The sequence below is a fragment of the Fukomys damarensis genome, unplaced genomic scaffold, assembly GCF_012274545.1.
Source record: "Fukomys damarensis isolate Sample0158 unplaced genomic scaffold, DMR_v1.0_HiC HiC_scaffold_15, whole genome shotgun sequence".
In the NCBI taxonomy this organism is placed as follows: domain Eukaryota; kingdom Metazoa; phylum Chordata; class Mammalia; order Rodentia; family Bathyergidae; genus Fukomys; species Fukomys damarensis.
In genome coordinates, this window is record NW_022900927.1 from 21,359,770 (window position 1) to 21,369,881 (window position 10,112).

Here is a 10,112-nt window from a genome sequence, read left to right on the forward strand (position 1 = left end):
ATATATATTATATTGGTTACAAATAAATTGTTGATTGTTAATTGTGGCTTATACAGGTTACATAAAAACAAAATTATTAAGGTAATTAAATAAGGACTTTTAAGTTTGGGGAGCTGGCTGGATGATGGGACTCCCCTTGATGCATAAATCAGTAGCTTCCTGGAAAACAGTTATTTCTGATCTTTGTTCAGTAATGGGAGCCCAAATAATTGTCATAGCCTATGGCGAGACACAGCCAAAATTAATGCTGCTTAAATGTTATTATAAAATGTTTGTTTTGGCTATCATCAAAGGGTAAAGTTCTAAATGTCTTATTATAATATGATTATATTGGTCATTATCAAAACACAAACATTTTCAGTAGGAAAAGCAAGGTGTTATTAAGAAGATGCCTTTGGTACCAATCTATATTATAGGACATAAAATTTGATATAATTATAATTGTTATTGCTACTTGTCTGGTGTACAAAATGTATTCATACTTTCTGATTGTACAGGTTTTCTAATATATTGATTTTAGTAATAACCTGTTAATTTAAGTATTTGCCCTTCTCCTATGATCCAGCTACTTACGACAACAATTACATTGATAAGCCAATATATTTTCTTTAGGTGACAATCTATCAAAGCAGCAATTTGCGTCAGAGTTTTTTATCAGCTTTTGTGGGGGACTGAGTGCACTTAACAAGGAACATTTAATACCAAGATACATGTCTAAGTTTGTGACAAAGATTATATCATGATTGCCATGCTAATGTATTATTATTATTACGTGTGGCTTCTGATTCAAGTTTTTTCTTTTAATATTCTACAGGAATTCTACTACTAGATCAACCATGATTGATAAAATAACAGTCTTCTAAGTATATTTTAGATTCCAAAATGCTTGCTATCCAGGTAAAATTATAATAGTTAAGCTCACTGTCACTACTGCACTACTGTCACTGATCTTTTCTTCTGGGTGTTCAATGACTAAAGCTAGGAGGCCAAATCTACAAAGGTAACTGGGCTGAGACAACTGCCAATAATTTGGGCCTAGCCCCTCAAGGTCAACAAAGACTTCGGGACTTGAGGAACCTTTTCTGTGGGATCCTATTACATTGGTAAGTCACCCAACCTCCTGAGCATGGAGATTGAAGGATACCAAAGGACAAATGTACCTTGTGCCAAGGGAGGGTTACAAAGAGGGAAAAATCTCCCATGCTTTCACTGAAGGCCTAAAGAGATTTGCCTGACTATGATAGATAGCAAGATGTTCATATTGACTGACACAGGTCTCACTTTAACTCAGTCTCAAACACCCAGCAGAAAAGAATAACCCAAAGAGGTGTAAAATGTGCCATAATAATAAAGCTAGGTATAAAAAGGGCTCCAGTCACTAACCCCTTCTGGCTGTTTCTAGCTCTACTAGTAGCTGACTATGGTTATGGATCATTAGGAAAAACTATGGTATAATCTACAAGAGCGGAGCTAGAGTTTCGCATTTATTTGTAAAATTTGTTCTTCAGATTGTCTCTTCTTACAGCTAAATCAAGAGAGACTTATGACAAAGTATCAGAGTTATAGATGAGCTTAATCAATGAAAGACTCTGAGAGCAACAGGTTATAATCACTCACTATTTCAGTATCTAAGTGAGGATTTCTTCCCGACCTGCCCTTCCATTCTTGTGCTCGGGCTTCTGTTTTTCATGCTCTACTTTCTTTAAAAATCTGGTTCATGCTTGCCTATCAGCTGCCAAATTCAAAGTGATCATACAGATAATATCAACAAGAAATGTGCTAGAATTTTTTTTTTTTTTTACTAATATCCACCATCTTCACAAGTTTGCCCTCCTGTACTCCCCTTTCTAATGGGAGCCTGAGTTCTGGCAGGAATAGGCACAGGGGTCTTGGGAATTTCAACATCAACACATTTCTCTTGCTTCCTATCTCAGGAGCTACATGAGGATGTAAAGAGGTGGCAAACTCCTTCAGCACCCTACAGTCACGATTAATCCACAAAGTCGTGGTATTTCAAAACAGGTTTGCTCTAGACATAATCACAGCAGAAAGAGGGGGATCTGTCTCATACTGGGAGAAGAGTGCTGTTATTTTGTAAATGAAATGTAGGCAACAAGGTAAAAGAACTTAGTGCATAAAAATGCGTAATCGCAATCTAGACAGGTTGTCATTACTCAGGATATTTTGACCAATGGCTCCCCTGGCTCCTCCCTTTCGTAGGACCCCTCACCATCTTCTCCATAATGTTGTTTGTTGGACCCTGTCTGTTTCACTATTTACAAAATTTCTTACAGGAACTCATGTGGGCCTTTTCCAATCAGATGGTCGGCAAACTCCTCATGGGCAGCTATCACAGCCCCTCACTACTGATGCTGGCTCCACCTACCAAGACCATACCTTGGCTGTCTAAAGCCCCCACCCAACATTGCTCCTTTGCTCACAGAAAGCAGTTGCAGAAAAAGAGACTTTAACCCCTGTACCATAATAACAAGAGTCTGGAAAGACAGAGCTCTACCAGACAAAATGCCCCAATGGCCCTACATTCTAAAATGACTACTGCTCCTAGAATGGTTCCCACTTATGGAAATGAACCATTTTGGAAATGTGCAACCTATCCCCTCTGGAGAAGCAAACCCTAACTTGTTGCTCCATCCTGCTACCCATGTGATCCTCACCTTCCAATCCCTGGCTGCCCATCGCTCAAATCACAGGATACTCTCCCTGCTATGCCCTATATAAACTTCACCCCAGTTAGTCCCACTCTCTCATCATTGTTTGAGGTAGCCTGGCAGCTCTTTCCCCCCAATAAAGCCTTGTCTTGGGGGAAAAATGTTATTGTGGCAAACATTGAAAAGGGTGCTAAGTAGGGAGAATAAGACTGCAGTTTTGGAGGAAATATAAACTATTTTTCTCTAGCTGACAGTGATATAGTGAGTCCCTATCTTAAAATATGGAATAAGAAAGAGATTAGAAATATTGACAATGGTCTGGGGTCAATCCTTATGATCACAAAAATAAGAAAACATTTACTAAGGTACATTATATTTTGGGCTGTAAAATGCACTTAAAATTTAAAAGAGTAAAAATCACACAATTCTTACTTGAAGACCACCAATAAATTGAATCAAAAGTCACCAATGTGAAAATAACTAGGAAAGTTAAAAATACATACATTACACAACACATTCCTAAAAGTCACATGTCTAAAAAGATATCTCAGTAGAAATTTTTAAATAGATGAAAACCAAACTAATTCAATCTCAAAAAGGGGGAGAATTCACATTTGTCTAGAATAGGCTACAGCAAGTTATAAGTTTCAATGAAATAATTTTTGATAGGAAATCTCTGCAAGAAATCTGAAGGTTAGCTCTGAAATTAAAGCCTTTTCTAGATAATTTTTGTTTCAGTATCTTGGCCTCATAATTGAATTGAAAGACTAATGTTCTTTGAAGCAGATGATCTTGTCATTCAACTTTAGAATGTGCTGTGTGTTCAGCTTTATTGACTTAGTGTCTATTTTCCTTGTTTCAGATCATTAAAATTTTAACATGAAAAACAAGTCATAAGAGATCACTGTCTTATATAAAAGACCATGAACTTAGCCGAGCACTGAGTCTACGATCTACTTGAGACCTCCGCTTTCCGTAAATTGGTTCTTCCGTTTACCACAATGGCCCTCGTGGTGCTCCTTGTGATCGGCCTGTGTAGCCTCATGGTTTCAAGCCGTAAGTCAGATTCACCTTCTAAAAGAGATTTTGCGGTCCAATAACTAAGGAAGGGGTAGGTTGGAGCATCTTCCCTCTGGGTCAATGTGCACATCTTTCCTTATCAAGATATAGATGAAATCTCTCCTCTTTTCTTGCTAACAAGCTGTGGTTTATTTTCTTAGTGACCTCAGTATACTCAGTGAAAGGTGACACATCAGTAAAATTTAATCATACAGCGTCTGCTAACAAAACATACACACACTTCACGAGAAGAAAAACAGTATGGTGTTTTACTCAACAGATTGTGTTACCCTTCTGTAGGGGGCTTTAGTGGATTCTGTATCTCACGGAAAACCCACCACAGTGTCAGACCTTAGAGAAGAAACTGAAAATGAATGTACAGCAATCTCAATTTTCAAGGTTAAGCAAGCAGCAGTTTACTGTACTAATAAATGTCTGGAAGGTAATACTCGCCACTTAGAGCACCTCTTGTAATTGTAGAGGCCAGAGGTAACTTGTGTTAATCTCATGATGTCTCAACTGTTCTTCATTTCCTGAAGTATGCATACATTTTTTGGCAGATGCTGTATTTCCTTTTTAGCAAAATTAAAACATCTTAAAAACAACTAGCAACTATTGCGATGATGATGATGATGATGATGATGATGATGATGATGGTGATGATCATGGTGATGATTTACTGCTGCAGACACTCTTTTATGTGTCCATGACAGGACTGAGGGGCAAAAGGACACAGAGGAGGTCACCCCATGGTGGAAATTACACTTTGAAAATTAGACTGTATTCAACTGGAATTTTTTATTTCTTTGTTTCTTCACACAGAGGTGACTGGCTAACTTTTTTACTCAACACAGAAATCGATGCATTGCTAGTATATCATGAAGCAATCTTGATACTGAGAGTCATAGTGGATCAAGCTTCATACAAGCACAGATTTACACTGCTCTTGTCAGGAGTTTCTCCTAGCTTTTCCTCAAGCTGAGAGACAGCACATTTTCTAATTCTAGTCAGCTCCATGATGACTACTGCGGCAGGATCTTGAGGTGAAAACTGACGATCCTGTTCACTCTACTCACCAGATAATGAAAACTACAGGATTTCTTTAATCCTTATGTCTACTCACCGGACATTGTCAATTTATTGTCCATACTTCCTTACCACTAAAAAGCCATTATTATAAACACAGGAGAAGAAATCGTTTGTGAGAGGGAGAAGATACATCACCAAAGAACAAATTATTTTAGAGTGTAAAGATATGAGTCTATCTATGCTGAGTGACAGATGAAAATTAGTGCTAGGACTAAAGGGCATAATTAATATTTTAAGTTTACTGGTGATGTGGGGAAAGAGAATAGGTACAGAGATTAATATTCTATCACTCTTTGGTAGAAAGTCACAGAATAACATAAGGTGATGGTCCCCAAAGGTGAAATACAACTATCTGGTAATCACATTTATAATGTTATAAAGTTATAGTCTAGAAGCTTTGCTATTGAATGCATTATTGGATCAAAAATCCAAATGACTGATTTCAGCCTTCTGCTCTCAGGATGAGTTGTCAATTATTTGATTAAAGCTTCGTCTGAAAACAATTTTTACTAAGATAAACAATCCTGCTGAGCAACGCGTTTTCCTGATGTCAGCTGTATTTCCATCGTGTTAACAAAGCTGTGAATTGGTTCTTAGAACCCAGTGCCTGTCCTCACCCTCAATGATGAAACTGCCCTACTGCACACCACAATGAAGCTCTTACCATTCTTGATGTTCATGAGCAAAACTAATCACCCAGAATTTGGTCATGACTCCAGATGCTATTTCAATACTACGGCTTGTATAGACGCAGTGAAGGAGACCTAAATAATCAAAGAAATGGAGATTGCTATAAATTGTTTTTCAATGATTATGTCTCAATATTCTCTGTAACTTCACACTTTCTGCAGATCTCTCTGTCAAACCATAGATGCAATTGCAATTCAGTAAATCTATAAATCTATTGGCTGCCTGCTAATAGTGAAAGTAAATCAAAGCGTGATTAGCATCCACATAAAAAGTCCTATGGGAGGGGGGCTGATTTGTTGAACATTACTGGGAATTAGGATGACTTACTTACTATCTTGGTGGTATAGGTAGAAACAGGTAAGTATAAAAACCCTGTTCTCAGAGCTAAGACAGACTTGAGTGAGAAAAACAATCTCTCCTCCAGGCAGCATCTGAAAATCTGTCACTTGTCCCTCCAAAACACTCTCCCCATCATGAGGAACATAGACTCAATTGTCCTCAATTTCAACACATCTTATAAACATGGGAATTAGTGGTTGTTTTCATGATGTACGTGAAGCACCTGTAACTTTAAACATTTTAAGAACTATTTTTTGGTTTGAGTTTAACTTGCTCTTGTTCCACGACTACTGACACAAATTATTAAGAACAAGAAAACATTCCCTGGGTAATAGACAGACTATATACTCCTAATCCTAATGGAGCTGTTAGGTTAGAACTTGCTCCAACGCCTCCACTAGGAGCTACACTACAATACTACAAACTCTTCTTCTCTTTATTTAGAGGATCGTGCTACCCTCACCTCCACAGATGACACTGAAATGGTGAGTCTGAATTTTTTCAACTTTCAAGAATTTGATGTCCACAATTCAATGCTATATTTCCCCAGTCTTTTACAACTTAATCTGTCCAGCATGTATGGCTAAATCTGAACTTGATGACGGTTTGGTAAGAAGGTTACCCTTATCTACTTCTTTCTTTCACATTTTTGTTGGAGCAACAATTATACTTCCTGCTTCTGGGTGACACTTGAATTCCTTAAAAGAAATTAAAGGAGACATTTTTCTCTGCTTCTTGAATTGAAGAGTTTATTTATTTATTTATGTCTCTCTGCTTCTTAAATTCCAAGCTATGAAAAAAATAGCTCCTTCATAAATGTTTAACATGAAATCTCTGAAAAAAAATGATTTAATATAGTCACATATTCATTTTTTAATTTTCAATAAGAAAAGGAAAAGAAATGTGCTCCGACACTACATGAGGAAGCACTTAAGGTAAGAATAGGATTTCCTGCATGGCACAGAATTAGCATTTTTTTTTCTCAATTTCTTTAATATGCAGAGCTAAGTTAGCATTCCAAACAGTTTATGGCAAAAACTAAAGCAAATTTAACACAACCCAGAATGCAGAGAGTAAAGAGAAGATGTGTGCATGATGGGCAGTGTCAGGAAACAATGTTTCTTAATGAAGTACAGCTCTACATTTTTTCTTTCTGGAGGAGCTCAAGAATTCTCTTCATCTAACACAATCATCCACTTTTCTCAGGAGCGCAAGGTGCCGGAGGAATTCATTATTGCACCACCATCACTTTATGTAATTGTAAGTTTATCTTTGGGCTTTCTCACCCCCACCCCCTTGGACTTTCTTAATGACCACCAGTGCTTTCTCCCATTCATTTCCAAGAACAGGATGCACAGTAAAAAGGATAGTCCCATGTGTGCAGTCTCTCTACTTCTACTGAGTGTATTTGAAAATATTTCATATAAAGAACATAAGAAGAAATATGTAGCATAGTCAGCTGTTTATTGGCTCTTGATTATGTCCTTAAGCCTGAAAGCAAAGGCTAGGGAGATGTGTATTTTAAAATCTAACAGAAATGTTAGCATTTGGAGGACAGGGACACTTAAGTGGAGGGGAGCAGGGAAATCCTCCTGAGGCGTCTCTCAAGTAAGAGTCCAGGAGGAAAGGACAGATCCAACACCATCCTGAGTGAGGTTCAGGAACACTTAAGTGCAGAATATGGGAACACTAAAGTCATTGTAGTATCTGAGTTACAGAAATCATGGAACTCTGTGCTCTAAATACAGGTTGGATGACAAAGTGTAGGTCATAGAACAATTTTCCAGAGGCAAAAGGAAGGCTTGGTTATTCATTTCCCAAGCCCAGAATCCATTCTATCCAGGTATCCAGTTGTGTGATGTGTAGAAAAATGGAAGAAAAAAAATCACTGCCCCATGTTTAATGAGGGCATAATAATTCTTTCAAAATGTGTGTAACACAAAACTCAAAAGACTTTGAGTTGGAGACTTTCCGTAGGAAACCACGGATTGAGCAGCCAGACTTCCAAGTCAAGGTGTCTGTGATTTACTAGGGAGCTGAGGAGATGGTGCCAATGGCAGGAGAGAGCACAGGTGTTGCTGTCATAAAAAGGTGGATGAAAGTGGCTCTCAGGGAGCAACTGTTAAGGTACATGAACCATACATTTCTATATATGTGTGTGTATGCAGACATGTGGATACAGTCATATGCTTATATGTTTGTACTTATCGTGCATACAAGTACCCATGAGATTTATATGATGCATATATGACTTGTAACTAGATGTTCCCCAGAAGCCTCGTGTGTTCACAGGTAGGGCTTTTCTTAGGTGGCTGGATCTGGAGTGTGTGAATCTGAACTAAGAGTGTGTGAATATGGATTGAGGGTAACAAAATTAGTCCACTGATTGGTTTAGCAGTTTGGGGTGTAGCTAATGGGAAGGCCCATCCTGGGTGTGGCTGGCACCCACCAATAGGCTTGTAGCCTGGGTGATGGCATCCAGGGACAGATGGAGGACAGGCTCACTGCCTTCTGCCTGCCATGCCATGAACCGTTCCTCCTGGGTGATGCCCCCCTGCCTGGCCATGCTACCTTAGAGCCACTATAGACTATAGAGTGAAAACTCCACAGACTGTGAGCTGAAATAAACCTCTCCTCCTTTAACTTGTGTCAGGTATTGTGTCTCAGCAACAAGAAAAGTAACTAAGACAATTTTAGAAAGGAATTCCAGGAAACCTCTCAAAACTCAATAGAACGTGAAGGACGATTTCTATCTTCTATGCACTATCTCACCCAGGTTGCCTGGGAAAACATTGCAGGAGCATGATGTTGACAATTGGCACATTCACATGGACATACTTAACTCAGAACGCCAGCATTAATTCAAGATGTTACTTGAGCTGGGGCTGTAGGTCAGAGATAGGACACTTGCCTAGCAGGTGTGAGGCCCTGAGTTTGATCCCTGGCACCACCAAAAAAGGATCACTTGATTTGATCCACTCCTATTGTTTTGGCTGTTTTTATTGTTACAGTTTAAATGGGTGACTTTGTGTAGCAAAACCTAAAGGTTAGCGTGAACTAGATTGGGTGGTAAAGAAATGTTCTGAAATGTTCTGAAAATGTTCTGTCTAATTTCTGCAAAACTCAAAACAAGAAACACAAATAGTATAAATGTCCTACTCTCAAAAAAACTATTTTTGAAAAAAAGAAGCTTCTAATTTTTTGTTGTTGTTCTTCTTGCAGATTCCAGGACGTATTCTTTCCTTGTTCAAGCATTTAGTGAATAAAACTGCTACCTGACCATGAGTAAATCAACAGTTAAATACCTTCATCTCCTGGATCTCCTTTCTTTTCAACTCTTCATTTTTTCTTAAATTCCTCCCCAAATTGTTATATGGGAAAAGGCTACTTCCCTTTCCACGTCCCTCATTAAGTCTCTGAAATAAACCAGCAATTGATGAAAATCAGCAGACAATAATGATGTTAAAAATTCATTGTGGTTCACAAGTGCATCACATGAGGAAAAGTTATTACACAAAAGCAAAGTATAGGCTACATATCTGTATATCCTCTTCCTAAGGTAGAGGGGAGGAGGTGACAGCCAGCAGGGGCTGTCACCCAATGGAGATGGAGTCTCCCAGTGACAGCCCCCTGTGGCCTTCTCTGTGTCAGCCAGGCTTCAGGCCCCCAGTGTCCTCCTGGGAAAAGATCTTCCCTAGCAGAAGGGGAACCTTCAACTGGAAGAGGCCTCTGCCTGTATCCGCTGTTCACTAAGTTAGATCAAGGGAAACGTCGTTTTACACAACCATAGCTCCTCAGAGCGGTTTCTGTATCTGCCTGCTCTGCAGTTTCCCTGAATAACCAACTGCACATGTGCCAAAGAAATATATTTGGGGAGGTATTTTACACTTCCACACACTTAACCTTTTATAGAAAGCACAATTCAAACATCTTCATGCAGAGACATGTGCTATCTACCACAAGGCAGTCTTGAGATCTTAGAATCATAATACAAATGAAAAATAATTGAGGTGTGTTATGTACACAGACCAAATTCTCATGAAGAATGTGATCATTATATACACAAATATGTATTAATAAACATAACAATTGAAAAAAAGAAAAGTGTGACTGTTTTAAAAACATGGTTTATTTGAGTTTAGAATAACTTCTCTTGATTTGCCTGACACTTTGGGTTTCATCTTGTACACTGCACTCTTTTTTCTTCCTCTTAAATTCTTTTATTGATATATTTTAGGTATACAATACATTTATATTCATCACTGG

The 10,112-nt window shown here is 38.4% G+C and overlaps 1 long non-coding RNA gene across 1 annotated transcript; it reads left to right on the plus strand.

The window, feature by feature from the left end:
* The first annotated feature begins 867 nt into the window (after positions 1 to 867).
* Positions 868 to 9,272, plus strand: LOC104876631. Its single transcript, XR_784380.1, has 5 exons — positions 868 to 897; positions 3,532 to 3,725; positions 6,291 to 6,331; positions 7,053 to 7,106; positions 9,069 to 9,272. It is a non-coding gene; the product is annotated as an uncharacterized LOC104876631 (long non-coding RNA).
* The last annotated feature ends 840 nt before the right edge of the window (positions 9,273 to 10,112 follow it).